This window comes from Panthera uncia, chromosome F2 (genome assembly GCF_023721935.1).
Source record: "Panthera uncia isolate 11264 chromosome F2, Puncia_PCG_1.0, whole genome shotgun sequence".
Taxonomy (NCBI): domain Eukaryota; kingdom Metazoa; phylum Chordata; class Mammalia; order Carnivora; family Felidae; genus Panthera; species Panthera uncia.
The window spans coordinates 53007278-53023579 of NC_064812.1; the positions used below are offsets into that span (position 1 = coordinate 53007278).

General features: G+C 41.2%; 1 protein-coding gene across 1 annotated transcript in view; it reads left to right on the top strand.

Moving 5' to 3' along the window:
• Window positions 1–3395: 3395 nt before the first annotated feature.
• The window catches only part of PAG1 (phosphoprotein membrane anchor with glycosphingolipid microdomains 1), a 142831-nt gene continuing 129924 nt past the window's right edge, over window positions 3396–16302 (top strand). The window contains exon 1 of the mRNA XM_049633610.1: window positions 3396–3476. The gene's annotated coding sequence lies outside the window, so the exon portion shown is untranslated. The remainder of the gene's footprint in view (window positions 3477–16302) is intronic.

Consider the following 16302-nt stretch of genomic DNA (forward strand, 5'->3'; position numbering starts at 1 on the left):
ATCCCTTTGAGTGAATGGATGAGGATATCTAATGAACACATATAGAGAATTTGGGTGCCCAAACTTCTCAGTTAGGTGACAAGCCTGTGATTCTTAGCCAAAAGAGCTTAATAAAAATCTCTTCCAGGTACAGCTTCTTGAATGAGCAGAGAATACGTTTGCTGGTATTGCTAGTGTCTATATAATTGAAATCCTCACTGTTGGGACTTTTAAAGGCATTGAATGAAGAAATTCTCACCCAAAGAGCAGATTTTGCTGACCCGTAAGGAATGTAAACCTCTGAGGGGGAAAAAAAGTGTAGCTGCTATTCCTGCCAGCCACCACTACCAGCTAATGAGAAGCAAATTCTAAGTTCAGACACGGTCAATATTAAGACAGTCAATATTAAGCCAATATTACACATTTCATGTGTTTAATACCAATTATAATGGCTCAAAATACAATGGCAGTAGGACATACCAATTAACTTTTTATATAATTAAATCCTGGATCTCTTAAATCAATATACAAATGAATTCATGCACTACACAGAAAAATATTTTTATTGGAGTTTCTGACACCTAAAAAAATAGGATGACAGCTCTGGTTTCTTCTAAAAGTCTCAAGATGACTAGTATATTACCTCTGTTATTTTTAAAATTTATTTAAAGTATTTTCTTATTAAAAATGGAACTAACAAAATTCCACAACTAGCTCCTTCATTTACAGAGAATTCTCTTTTAACCAGCCATTCATTTATTATTTCCTAATCACACAGAAGAATAGCTCTAAGGAAAAGTTACATTGAAAGCAAAGATAAAGGTGGGTAGGATTCCAAGGCAAACCTCTGCATTGAGAGACTGTGTATAAGTATCACATACTTTCTTCCACAACTTCATGCAGCTTGGGAATATAGTCTATAGCATTTACCACTAGCCCAAGAATTATTCCTCACACTTCTGGTTCTGTATCAAGGAGTGGCTTTGAAATACACTGGGCTCTAATTTAATGATGGTAAATCTTGGTTTGAAAAATATGGAAATGAAAAATAATCTTCAGTATGTCATTTGGTGAAAGGAGAGCAGAGGAAAAGGACAGAGGCTAGAGACTGGCTCTTGCCTGGATTTTATCTGTATCACTTTACTTCTTTGGGCCTGGAGAAAATGAAGATGGTAATTACACTTGTCACCAGAAAACAAGAGTGTTTCTCTTTGAACTTCTTGGCAAAGCCTACATTATGTAAGTGCAATGTCCCAGGACTGGGATGCTCTTAGAACAACAGCTTGCATTACAATTTTAGAGCTGCAAAACTGGAGTGAAGACACAAAATGCATTTTTCTCTACAAAAAAAATGAAACCCTTCCTAACTCAAAACTTAGGCACAGTCTTTAAAGGATGTGAACAATAAACACAGAAACCATTTTCTTTGTAAGACTAGAATCACTGTTTTCCTTAGAATTACAGAAGCCACATCCAACATTTAGATCTGTGTCTAGTTCAAGTTCCACTTCTTGCGTGAGTCAACTAATGTCCAGAGCATCCTTTTTTATCTGTAAAATGGGCCTATTATCTTTTTTTTATCCAACTTACAAGAGCATTGTGAGATTTCAATGAGGTAATACATGTGACATGCCATATACTCATGAGCTCTTGAACACCTGAGTTTCATACAGTGCTATGAGGCCAGAGGCCAAGCCACATCCCTGAATCTTCTTTTCCAAGGTGCCTTCCCACACTCTAGGGTGAACCTAAGATTTGTTTCCTCCTACATACCCTTTCCTCTGCAATGTGCAATGGTACAGGCCATCTAAACTCTCTTATTCCACCCCTTGCATTCTAATGAGCCTTCTTCTTCAGCCAACTTGAAGCTCACTTTAACGATTATGTGTCAAGAATACAGAATGTGTTGTGTGTTTCATATGATTTATATATATTTCCTACTAAGTAAAGTAATGCATAATACTTGTAGAAGATTTGGACTAGTCAGAGAAAGCACCATTTAGGCTTGGACTTGAACTTGCAGTCAGATGTTCTGAGTTCTAGACCTGGCTTGACTCTTCTCAGTGCAAAAGCGTATGCTCACCTCCAGGTTGCTGGTCCAACATTGTGAAGTTTGGTCCAAACAACCCCCCTTATCAAACTTATCTGGGTGCTCCTTACCGCTGTAATTAGCAGAGCCCCAGCCGTTGTACCACATGAATAGGGCCTGGGAATGTGCACTGCATTAAAAAAACAAACAGCCCCCCCCCCCAAAAAAAAAAAAAAAACCAACAAAACAAAAACTACTCTGGTGATTCTCACACAGCCCAACGTTTCAGAAGGTCTGCTCCAAAATTCTACACTACGGTTTGAGTGGCAAAGAGAAGATGGTCTGATCCTGCAGCACTGGCATCATCTGGGAACTTGTTAGAAATGAAGAATCTTCCCTTAGCGCCCAGGCCTACTGAATCAGAAACCTGCATTTTAACAAAATCCTCAGAAGAAGAATAAAGATTCTGACACACATTAAAGGCTTGAAATGCTGTACCTCGGTATCATCTGGAAAGCTTTATAACCCACTGATACCTGCGCCCAAGGATTTTTCCTGTACTTAATCTGGTTCCTGGGGGTGCGGTCTGGGCAAACAGCTCTTACAAGCTTCCCAAGTTATTCTAAGGCACAGCCAGGTAGAGGACCAATTTACCCTAAATGGCAGTTCTTTATGATTAGGCTATAACCTGAGTTAAACTGGCTTTTCTGGCCTTGCCCAGCGCCCTAAGGACCGCTTAGAGTAAACAGTGGTTTTTAAGGGACAATGGACTATGGAGACAAGTTCAACCACACAGCTTCAGGTTTACAAACCCCGAGGCGGGAGACTTCCTGTACCTTCCCGCGAGGGAGCAGGGCGCTATGCCCGGGTCCGCCCCGGGGGCCCCCACCCCGGCCCCGCCCAGCTCGCCCCCTCCCCGCCCCTCCCTCCCCCGTGACGTGCCGCAGCGGGCCGGGATCATGCGCACTCGCGCCCCGCGCCCCGCACGGCTGCTCCGCCTCGGCGCTTGTCATTCTCCGCGGCGCGGCGGTGAGTGCGGACTGCGGTGCACGCCCGCTAGCTCCCCCGCCGGCGCACCCGCGATGTGACCGACTGCCTGGGAGCGGGCTGGCGGTTCTGCGGGCAACAGCGCCTCGGCTCTTCCCTTGCCGCGTTCCTTGTTGAGTCGCCATTCCCTTGGAGCCGGCGACACGCACCAGGGGCTCGGAGCGCCGCACTTCGGGGTCAGTGGCATCTGCAGCTCTCGGGTCCGCGCGGCCGGGTGCATCCTCGGTCGCCGTTGCCGCCGCCGCCGGACGGTGCGCCCTGGCGAGTGCCCGACCCCGGGCACGGCGGAGCTAGGCGGCTGGTGCAGAGCGACAGCGCCTATCTTTGCACCCGCCGCTGTCGCCCGGGCAGTGAGAGGCCAGCGGGGTTGCGCGCTGCGCAGCTCGGTCCCCCTGGAAGGCTCCCTGTCTCCTGCGTCCCAGTAAGTTGACTGTAGTTTCTGAAGTTGGAGGGAGCCTGGGAAGGGGAGGTGCGTTTTTATTATCTTCTTGTGGGAAGCTTGGGGTGGCCCCTCTTGTTAGTAGCAGGGCTACATCTCGGCGAGTTCAGGGTGCGAAGAAACGGACGCTGCACGCGGGGAGAGGCAGTCCAGGGCGGGCTGGCTGCAGCCTCTGATTAATGTGCCACTTGGAAATGTGCTGTGAGAGGACAGGTGCTCCGAGGGCATTTCGCCTGCTGCTGATTGCACATTCCGAGCTCCTAGACTATATGTTTGGGGGTGGGGGCTGTGCGGGTAGGGTCTTGTTACCTCTATCCTAAGTCCTCCGGGGAGTGACTTCTGTAATATTCCTGGATGAGATAGGTCTTTGGGGATGGGAGCTAAGCCATTCCTTCCCAGCCCTTCGGGCTTCCCGCGCATCCCACTTTACTCTTCCCCTAGGCAGAAGTTGCCAGCGTTTTCCTAAATTGGAGCCCAGTCCTTTAGGGAAAAAGCTACTTTAAGTCAATAGAGCGTTTTGTGCCATAAGGCAAATAAAATGAGAAATCCGTTCATTGTATGTGATTTCATTCACTTGAAGAATGTGGGCAAGTCTCAAAGAAATAGGATTCAGATGATGACACTTGGGTTTCACCCTGACTGTCCTGCGCCTCTTATATAAGCCTCCCGGCGGGATACCTGTGTCTGCAGTGGCTGCAGCTGTGGCTCTCCATTCCATTTGTTTAAGGTCCAGCTTGAACAGTATTTAATGAAAATGCTGACATGATAGAGCGTCCTGTAGTCTGAAACAGTGCACTCTTCAAATTGGAGTGTCTTCTCCTAATAGGTAGCATGAGAGGAAAAACCCAGTATATTTTTCAAGGCAGCTTCAGGAATTAGACACATAAATCATGTTTTAAAATAGCATGCATTGTGCAGAGAGCTTGCAGAAGACCCTTTCTGAACACATCCCCTTTGTTTTAGAAAAAGTGGAAATTGTTCGTCCCAGACATTTGTTGAGTCTGAAAGTTAAGTGTACTGATGGGCTTAATTATCTTAATAAATAAAGAGCATAATTTATAGGTAGCTGCCCTGTCCTACTTTGAAAGATAGAATTCTATAACCTTTCTTTTTCATCTGTCCCCTAGCGATTCCTTTTAAGCAAAGCAATAGATTATGATCACTGAGGTTTAATATTTGAGTTGGTTAAATTTGTAAAAGGAATACTTTGAAATACACATGGTACTGCCATGACTGTTAAGACTGAACATTATAAACAAGGAGAATTTTCAGACTATTTGGTGTCATAGTCATTAGTCATGTATATATTTATACATATATGTATATATATGTATAATTTGGGCTTGTAATAAATGTTTAAACCAAAACTCAGGAGTGTGTTTTCATGTAAGATTTATTTAGGTAATCTTTAGAAAGAGAAGTGCATTTATTTATGGTATTCCAACACATAGAACAAGATGAGCTTTTAGGCACTTCATTTAAAAACATCATAGGTTTTTAAAGAATTCTAGGAAAATACAAAAATGTTATTTCAAAAGTTAGAAAGCTAGTCATCACGTTGTGGTTTGTGACAGCATCCATTGCTTATGTCTAGAATAGAATACATCCAAGCATGGAATGTCAAATTGACTCACCCCCATCGACACTATTGGATTATAGTTAGGAGGGTACACTAGGCAGCTGAGTTGCTGGCTTTTGGAACATGTGTTTGAATCTGAGCAAGTTACCTAAACTCTGTGTCTCAGTGTCTTTATCTCCTCTTATGAGCAGGATTGAATAAGTCCATAATGTTGGCATATTAAACTGATAAAATTATCATTGCTCTGAAAGGAAATGCATCATTGGGTACCGGGGACATTGAATGGCTACTGATGGAGGTTACCAGAAACAGGTCACACGTATAACAGGAGAGAGGGTATAAACATTTATTAAACACCTTCTAGTGATGCAGACCAGCTGCATTTATTGTCTCCCTCAATTCCTCACTGAGGTGGTTGGTTTCCTCTCCACCCGGGAGATGAGGAAACTAAAGCTCAGCGAGATCAAATCAGAGTTGGGATTTTAACCCACGGTCTGTTTCTTTCAAATCATGTCCTTTTTGACCCTGCTGCCTCAACTTGCAAAGTGAGGCATCTTTCCTCCTTCAATCCTCATAATAATAAAATAGGGGCATTATTATCTTCAGTTTACAGATGAGGAAGTTCACGTTAAGCATTAAAGTATGCAAAGTGCTTAACAGCACTCACAACATAGTTCTCCATGACTGGGAGCTATTATTATGACCATAATTATTGTTAAATAACTTGCTTAGCCTAGCACAAGGTAGATGTGCCAGCAGGTGAAGTATGTTTTCTCCTCCACTTTCAAGTGGATTCCATTGCTTTTTACTTCCTCATTCATATATTCAGAGAATCAAGGGGGTGGGGGATGGTGTAATGTTACAGTTCATGCTGGAGGAAGGTGCTCTCTGTTTTGTTTCCTGCCTGCAGATGTGGCTACAGGGATCCACTTAGCCTAGTAAACCACCACAAGCAGCTGTCATGTATCCACAAAGAGCACCATACCTGAGCATGAATGCATCCCCAGCTGAGGAACAGCCATGGGGCAGAGAGACCGTGGGTGGCAGAGGTGGGGGAGGCAGGGAGAGGATTGTACTTTGCCGCACATTTTACTATATATTCAGAAATGGAAATTATTTATGTTACATCAGATAAGCATGCTTCTTCTAGGCCTTAATACTAGTGTCACTGGAAGTAGTTTCAGGGGGTCCTTTGTGAGGAGTACTTTGTTAAAAGTCTACTCCAGAGCCTGTTGAATTCACCTGACTTCAGAGGTTGGAAATGATTGAGAGGCCACTTTGTGAGTTTGTGTGTGTGTGTGTGTGTGTGTGTGTGTACACGCGTGTGGCTTTCTTAGGTTATCATCCAGATACTACATAGTGTTCTAGCTCTTGGTAAATATTCTCTTTTCTAAATATTAAAATCTGATTGCCATATAAGGCACATAAGCAAGACTGCTATAACCTCTTAGCTAACGTATTCTGCCACTGAAAGTACTTCAAGGCAGATGTTCTAAGTTGGCTTTCTTTTTTAAAATCAAAACTGTACAGCATGGTGACTACAGTTAATAATACCATATGTGTATTTGAAAGTTGCTGAGAGAGTAGATCTCAAAAGTTCTCATCCCAGGGGCACCTGGGTGGCTCAGTCGGTTAAGCATCTGACTCTTGATTTGAGCTCAGGTCATGATCTTATAGTTTGTGAGATTGGCCCCCACATCAGGCTCCAAGCTGACAGTGTGGAGCCTGCTTGGGATTCTTTCTCTCCCTCTCTCTCAAAATAAATAAACTTTAAAAAATAGCACTTTTTAAAAAAGTTCTCATCATAAGAAAACTTTGTGTCATGATAGATGCTAAGTAGACCTATTGTGGTCATTTTGCAATATGTACATATATCAAATCATTATGGTGTATGCCTGGAACTGATATAATTTTATGTGTCAATTATATCTCAGAACTTTCTGGGAATGAGCTTTCAGGAGAGGGCCTCAGTATGCCTAGGCACAATCCCACAGACAGTGTGCCAAAAAGAGCCCTTGCTGATTTGAAATCTTTGAAATACCTTCTACTTCAATTTTAACCCCTCTTGTCAGAGTACAGATATTCCCTTTTACCCCATCAATATTTACGTTTCAGATGCTCCTCTTTTCTGGGTTATTCTGTAGTAAAAGTTGTCCTTGACCACTTTTGTGACTTAAGCTAGTTCCATAATTTAGTTTTAACTCATTCTTTAGAATTTACATAGTTCTGTTTTATTTCTTGTCTGTGTCAACTATTGATTGGCTTATCCGTGGCCCCCTCTATATCTCCAAATAACTACTCTGACACCAGCTTTCTCTTGCCGTCAGAAGATCTATGTACAGGAAATACATTCTAATTTCAATATGGATAAAGCAAATGAAGATCATTTACTCTCCCTAGTCATATCTACTATTTTGAATTATTTTCTCTTCTGGCTTGGAGAGTTAGGAGCTGATTCTGTTTCTAGAGCTCTTGCATCATACATCCATGTATATTGGAGTTTAATACATCCATGAGAGATGTCTCATCCATGAGATGAGACAAGTTTATGGTCATATAAGCAAGCAGTTTGCATTCAACATGGCAGAAACAACCCCTCAAGGCTGGGGCATTGCTGAATTTAAGGACACAGCGTGGGAATGGGGGGAGACTGTTTTGAGAATGATTTATCTGCCACATCTGTAGTCCTTATTGGTCATGCCTTCTGGATAAGAATTGGAGTGAATAGATAATACAGAGCACTTACCATGTACCAGCTGCCATGCTAAGAACTTTACATACAGAATTTACTTTAAACTCATAGTGACCTTATGTGGTACTTTCTTATCCTGTTTTTCAAAAGTGGAAACTGAGGCCTAGAAAGGTCAGGGCACCTGTCCAGGGTCACATTAGTGAGCTATGGAGCCAAGAATGGAGCCCACGGCTGTCCGATGAGGCCTGGGCTCCTTACAGCACATTCTGCATCCAATTTTGGAGCCTTTATGATAGTTCAGCTGTGTTGCCGAGGGGTCCTATATTGTGTTTCTCTAAATAATCCCATATATCTCGCTTGGTCCCCACAGTGAACCTGGGATGGAGTTGAAGGGATGATGGGAATGCTCATTGCCCACCTTCTTGCCCATGGCCAGCAGCTGGCATTGACTGCACAAATAGTGTCGTCTCTCTTGTCTTTGTGGAGGAAGAGCTTAAGCTTAGTTCATGCAACAAGCTCGAAAAAGAAAATCACATGTTAGCATTGTGAAATAGGAAGCATAAAGCCTTGAACCTCACAGTAGAGAGGCATGTTAACTTTGTCTATGTTTGGGTCATATTCTTGATTGTGTCAGTCATTGAAGAAAGGGGAAGTATAGAGACCTGAGATTGTTCTCCGGTGATTAAAAAAAAAAAAAGTTTAAAAAAGTATCAGTTATTGGGGGCTCCTGGGAGTCTCAGTCAAACATCCAACTCTTGACTTTGGCTCACGTCATGATCTCACAGTTCGTGAGTTTGAGCCCTGCATCAGGCTCTACGCTAACAGCGTGGAACCTACTTGGGATTCTGTCTCTCCTTCTCTTTCTGCCCCTCCCCCGCTTGCTCTCTATCTCTCTCTCAAAATAAATAAAAATAACCTAGAAAAAAGTTTTTTAAATTATCAGTTATGAACATTACTACAGCAGTGTCGTACATTATTCATAATGAATCTATGGTTTATAAAGTAAATGAATGCATGTCTAACAAGGTTCCAGTGTGTTGTCTCAGAATTGGGACATTGCATCCAATCTTCTGTGCCTGCATTATAGTCTAATTTCAGTCCAAACACAGAGTACAAAGACAGGTTTTATAACCAACTTGTAATATTTTCAAAACCCTTCCTCTGAGCCCCACTTCCTCGATTTTTTTTTCTAGATTTCACATTGGAGCCAACGTTTGTTCAATAAGTTCTTCATATCCCTTGGGTTTTGAGTTATTATTTTTGTTGTAGCAGCATTTCAGCATACTGTGTTGGTGTTTCATCCACTCCCCCTCCTTGATTTTATAGGACTGTACAATTTTCCAACCTGTGAGTGACTAAAAGCTTATGAAAAATTCAATTTTCCAAATATAGACTTAATTGCAAAGGACAAGGGAAATCTGGCCTGACTGGAGGGCCTGTGCCTAAAATACAGAGCACTTGAAACCCTATGAACTTTATGGAATAGGGAAGTAAAAAAAAAAAAAAAAAAGTTTTAAAATTGATCATCAGCAGCTTTGTACCTTTCTTTACAATTTCATAGGACCCAGGCCCAGTCTCTGCATACCATGTCACATATTCATTTGCAAGTTATCAGCTTCTGATGATTTTGTAAAAGTACCCAAAGGTGTGACTAAATCAGTATTGTTACCATTTGTCGTTCCAGTCTTCAGAGGGTTCCCAGCGTTGCATATGTAAGCCTTTCTGTGGGTTTATTCTCTAAGTGATGTAGGGTGATCAGGTAAGTCTTTGGGCATCTGGTCTCACTTCATTTGTGATTCTATCATTGCTGTTAATGTCACTTGTGCTTGCTCTGGCCCTTCTGCTTGCTCTGGCCCTGTACCCGTTCCTCTATCACTCCCATTATGATTAAACATGCTGAAGCTATCTGGAAACTTTAATGTTGAGGCAGCTTATGCTATAAGTCAGAGACAATGAAACCACACAACACAATGATTTTTTTTTTTTAATTGAATAAAACCAACCTGTAACACAGTTGCTCACAAGAATACTATAGTCTCTGTATTCAGCATTCGGGAATTGCAACCACTGTGGCCTTAGTATTTTTTTCTCTGACGCCTTCTAAGGAGAGCTGTGAACCTCTAATTCACACATAATCAATCACTAGCAGCATGGCAGTATTTGCATCCGATGGAGTTGGAGTGATATTTATTCATTTATGCATTCACCAAACATATATTGATATGATACCAGGCATGTTATTGGATGTTGAAACCTCAAACGTACAAAGAATCCTCGCGCTGCCCTCAAGAATCTCAGCAGAAGGGACGGGAAAAGATGCAGTTGGAACCAGTGCGTAAAAGATGCTGGGCTCTGTCGGGGGTACCTGACCCTAAGGGGATGGCTTTCCTGGAGGAAGTAGGGTGGATCTGAGCCTGGCCGGCAAGTCAGAGCAGGCCGGGCAGCTGAGGATGGGAGTGGGCCGACAGAAATCACTCTGAGCAGAGGGACCAGAGAGCAAGTACCAAAGAGGGCAGGCTGTGTGTCTGTAGAGCAGCTGGTAGTTCCACATGGCTGGTCCACATGGAGGGCAGTGCACAAGGCTGGAGGTGGAGAGCAGAGGCTGGGGCTGGTTCAGGAAGGGTCTTGGGGGCCATATTTGGTCCAGATGAGTGTGCGCACTTTAGGTTGTTCCTGCAGAACGATTACTCTGGGTGTTCTGTAGAGAATGAATGGGACATGGGACAGAAAGAGGAGCCCTGTAAAAATAAATAAATAAATAAATAAATTAATTAATTAATTTAAAAAAATTGTTGGCTCAATGAACCCTAGTGAGGTTCTGAGGTCTGAACTCAGACCCATAAGAGTGGGGAGAGGGAGAGAGGGGAAGAAGCAGGGAGGGAGTGGTGACTCTGAGGATGACTCCCAGGTCTCTGGCTTGGGTGATTGAGTGGACAGAGGTGCCATTGGTCATGATCGTGAACCCAGAGGACGGTGCAGTTTGCAGGGGAAGCTGACAGATTTATCTGTGGATTTATGTAATGTGAGGCACCAGAGGGACATCCGGGGCTTGAGATTCAGTGGGCCGTTGTACTGGCCTGGGGTTCTGTAATTCAAGACTGAGGCCAAGCTGAAGACGTAAGTTTGCAGATCTTCTGTGTGTTTGACACTGTTACTGAGGTAGTGATCTGCCTGGGAGCACTTGTGGAGTGGGAAAGAAAGATGAGGGCCAAGGTGGCAGGCTGAAGAAAAGGAGAAGGGCTAGTGAGATGAAGTGAGAGAAGTTTTTGACAAGTGCTTGGACACAAAGTGGCAGGAGCCAGAGGCAAAGCAAAATCAGGTGCCTGATGGAATGGGAGCCAGGTAACAACAGGAATGAAAGAGAAAGAAAAGGCAGCAAGCAGACGGGGAGGTCTGCCTCTTAACTTGCTTGTATCTACACAGATGATGGTGGTGCATTCTCATAGAGCTTTCTGTCCCCGTCCATAAACATTAAGGCCTACCGTCTGGAAAGTGGGTGGGGATAAGGGTAAAGAAAAAAGAAAATCCTGAAAAAACATGCTCCTGGATCTGAAGCTGCATAGAGGATAAATTTGCCATTTCTTATTTTTCATTTCCATTCATCTTTCTCCTTTCTTGACAGCAGGATGAGGGCACATTGGGAAAGTGGGAAGGACGGAAGAGTCATTTTCTCAGTGGATAAAGTGCCTGATTCTTCCAACAGGCATGTCTCGTTGTATCCATGAATGAGCATGCTGGAAGGAAAAGTGAGAAATGGCATATTATTTGACAGTTTGCAGACACTAAGCTTTGATCATGGCCATAGCATCTTTAGAGGGTTTGGACCTTTGAACCAGTCCTTTTATAGTTATTAATGAATCATTTGGCTCATTGGTCTATTTGAGATCTAGTGAGCGTAGTTTCCTATAATTTCCACTTGTCATAAAAACAGGCCTCATTATATTATAGACAACCTAGAATATTTGGGCATGATGGAAATAATGACCATGTATTTTAGTTGAGATCATATATTTTAGTCGTCATCCATTTTGGCTTTGATTTTGACCTACAGGCAGAATTACTCCCATTAGAGAGACGAGAGAACTGAGATGCAGGGTTCAGACAACGGTGTGGAGATAACACAGCTGATAAATGGTAGAACTCGTAGGACCTAACCTGAGGCATCTGACTTCACATTGTTGCTTCTGGCCATCCCACCACTTTGCCTGTGTCTCCGTGAATAGCTACTAAAGAAAAATGAGAGGGTGGAACATTTAAGAGATTGTTTTCATTAGTCTACTTAAAGCACCAGCAGTAGGAACTGTGTTGGCTGCAGTCTGTGTTTGATGGGCCACGGGTTATTTATGTAAATGTATGTAAGTAAGTTAGACTGGGGAAAAAAATCTTTCTTCACAAAATGAGCATCTTTTTCTTTCATTATCTTAAAAGCATAAAAAAAAAAAGCATCTGAGGGGCGCCTGGGTGGCTCAGTCGGTTAAGCATCCGACTTCGGCTCAGGTCATGATCTCGCGGTCCGTGAGTTTGAGCCCCGCGTCAGGCTCTGTGCTGACAGCTCAGAGCCTGGAGCCTGTTTCAGATTCTGTGTCTCCCTCTCTCTCTGACCCTCCCTCGTTCATGCTGTCTCTCCCTGTCTCAAAAACAAATAAACGTTAAAGAAAAAAAAGCATCTGAGTTATAAAATAAAAAAATTTAATATTTTAAACTGCAAAATTATTGTAATTAAACTTGGCATTTGTGATGCAATGGAAACTTGTTTTCAGTTGTTGCAATTGTTGTTGTATGTGAGAAGCATTCTGTGTGGGTGTGTGTGTGCATGTGAAACAAAAATCAGTCAAATTAGGTTTAAACTGTTGGTTTTCTCTTTATGATATTAATCTTGTATATTCCAAATACATTAAATGATGTAGCTAGCTTTATCTTGGCCAAAGCAGCTATTATTATGTTACCCATTTAAGGCTAAGTAGTAAAACATTTGTCTTGAGCATTTCACACTTGAGCAGTGTAGAATGATGCAGGATAAATCTAAAGGGTTTATTCTAGTTTTACAGCTTCTCTTTTGGCTCCTGATATTCTAAAATTGTGATTTACCTAATTTTGCTACATTAAATCAGATATCAGCTATTAATAAACAGGAATGTTAGAATCATGCAAACATGGAATTTTGTGACTGAAAAGTTTATGATGCTGTGTTTTTTTTATTTCACCAAAAAATATCTATGAACCTTGCTAAATGGCAATTTCCAGATGAAAGCAATTTCTAGCAAGTAGCAAAATGCTGGTACCAGTGCTTATCCTTAAATCTCAATTTCAAGCTTCACGGCACCAATTTGACATTTTAGCTTCCGTAGGAAAAGTTGAATACAAAGGGGCTTATGCTTTTGTGACGTTTCATGGTTTGGTCGTTTGTTATTGGTGTTTATTTTTAAAAATAACCATACATTTATAAATTTTAAAAAGTTTTATAAAAACATTAGGCAACTATCTTAATTCTAGTAATTACCGTTACCCTTGGTGTATTATAGTGGCCTTGGTCCAGGGTCATTGAGAAATTATAGTAGAGGCATATGAAAATTTAGAGAATAATACAAAGTAATATGGTATTTTATATATGATTTTATTGCATTTTATATTTATAATATGAGGAAACTCAAGTAAAATGAAAATTAATTTCGCCATTTCATGCCTCATGTGTCCCAATTTCATCCAAATGCAAATATGATAATCCAGGGCACAGAGTTAGTATTCTGTTGAGTTGATTTGATTAAGCTACGTTTCCTACTAATCTTTCCCTGAGTATATATTTTAATTTTTTTTTTTAGTGTTTATTTATTTTTGAGAGAGAGAGAGAGAGACAGAGTGTAAGCAGGGGAGGGGCAGAGAGAGAGGGAGACACAGAATCTGAAGCAGGCCCCGGGCTCTGAGCTGTAGCACAGAGCCCGATGCAGGGCTTGAACCTATAAGCTGTGAGATCATGACCTGAGCCAAAGTTAGATGCTTAACTGACTGAGCCACCCCGGCGCCCCATCTATGAGTATATATATTTTAATGTTATGTACTAGGAATTTTCATTTGCTAAAAAGAACAATTTTTTTCCTCCTCCTGAATTTTGTTCAGATATTTTTATGCTAGTGTATACTTGACATGATAGAACATGTCTAAATTAGTAATCTAATTTGAATTCCATATTTATGTGTACAGTCAGGGCTTGATTGAATAGAGAGTTTTTGCATATTGTATATATTCTTTCTCTTATTGGATTTAGGAATTACATGTTTAATATTCAGAGTCCTAAACCTGGTTACATTTACCAATGGGCAGAGAGAAAAACATAAACATTTTTACAAACAGAATTTAAAAGATATACTGCCTTTTTAAATGTTAGGAATTGACATGTAACTGTCTACCGTAGCTTATATATAACAGATTGAAAATGCAGAAGTGGTTGAAAACTAGGATTGTCATCTATAGTACCCAAATTGTTGGTATTGAGTATAGAAAGGTACTCCTTTGTTTTTCTCAATAAAAACTAAAGATGCTTTCAAGCAAAGTATGAATCTTCATAAATATTCAAACATATTTGGATGATGTTAAGAATATTTTCCTTTCGCTTCATTATGTAATAGTCACTTTGCCCAGAATGTGTGGCTTGAACTTGAACATCAGTGTGAAATGCTCAGTATCTCCAACGTAGAATTAAAACTAAAAACTTTGGAGTCTCATCGAAAACATACAGTATGGATAACAGGTTTTTAGGTCTTCTGGTGGAATATTTGGAACAGGATTACTAAACACTATCATTGTTGAGAAAAATAAAACACTGAAGTATTAAACTTAACAATTTAATTTCTGTCACCACAGTTTTTAACCTTTCTCACTGGCCGAGTGATTTGCTAATAGTGGCATGTCCAGGACCTGAGTTATTATATTATAGATCTTTGCTTTTAATAAATATTCAATAGCATTTTCAAAATTGTTCTTCTAGATACAATTCATAATAACCAGCCCGGTGCTGGTAATAAACATGCTTCTTTTATACTGTTTTATAGCCACGGGCCATTTGGGATTTGGACCCTTCTCTTATGTATCTTCACAGCTCTGCATATCCTGAAAACTGTCAGCCTTGGATTAGAATAAGCCTTTTCCATCTCCACAGTTATAAGAAGCATAAAAGGCATTTTCTCCTTTTTTTCTCCCTATAATATGCCAAAACCTATGGTCAGAAAATTATCATTTCCTAGTCATACGCTTTTTCTTTCTCAGGGTTCTTGCTAGCTTCAGAAAATGATAATGCAAAAGGCATTGTGGATGTCTTACACTCTTTCTAGTTAGAGCTGTGGTTCTCAACAACGGGTGACGTTGCCCTCGTGGAACATTTGACAATGTCTGGAGATATTTTTGGTTGTCACAGCTGGGTAGAGTACTGTGGGCATGTAGGGGCAGAAGCCAGTGTTGCCCTCATATATTCTACAGTGCATAGAACAGCTCTCCTCAGAGAAAAATGATCTGATCCAAATGTCAATAGTGCTGAAGTTGAGAAACTCTGATCTAGAAGGCAAGGCCTGTCTTTATATTGTTCAAGCAAATGGAAATGTGATAGATAGTCCTTGGGAGGAAATCCTTGCAATCAATATAATTGTTTGTTAAGCACCTAAAATAAAAGGTCCTGAAAGTACAGGACAAACCATGACATCGTCCCAGCCCTCAGGAGTTTACACTCTGTTTGTTTGTTGTTTTTAATTTTCTTTTAGGTTTATTTATTTATTTTGAGAGAGACAGGGGTGGGGGGTGGGAAACAAGCGGGAGAGGGGAGAGAGAAGGAGAGAGAGAATCCCAATCCCAAGTCGGCTCTGTGCTGTTCGCGTAGACTGACACGGGGTCCAGCTCACAAACTGTGCGATCATGACCTAAGCCGGAATCAAGAGTCGGACACTTAACCGACTTTGCCACCCAGGTGCCCCTACAGTCTCTTTGAAGATGACTGGCAAATAAAATACTATTATTCAATGTGATATATGCTGTAATTAGAGGAATGTATGACATGTTAAAAATTAATTTCGATTTTATTTGCTAAATATAAGGGACTATCTGGAAGAAATTATGTTCTCTGGCTACATTTAAAATTAATCATTTGTGGGTGAAATTTCTGTTTTTCCCTTGATAATCAGGAATAGGTCGTTTATTACCTTCTCTCTCCATTTCAACTGGTATTAATTTGAAACATCAGGAAAGAAGAGGAGGTAGGGACATAAAAAGTGTTATTTTAGAAGTTTCGGATATTAGTTTTTTAACATCTTCATTGAGGTGTAATTTACATGCCATAAAACTCTCCTGTTTTAAGTGTACAATTCACTGATTTTTAGTAAATGTACAGAATTATGGAACAATCATCACAGTCCAGTTTTAGGGCTTTTCATCACTCCAAGTAGATCCCTTGTGCCTGTTTGTGGTCACCCCAGGCAACCACTGATCTTTCTGTCCCTTTCTCATTTCTATCTCATTTTCTGTCTCTATAGATTTGCCTTTTAGCCAGTCTCTGG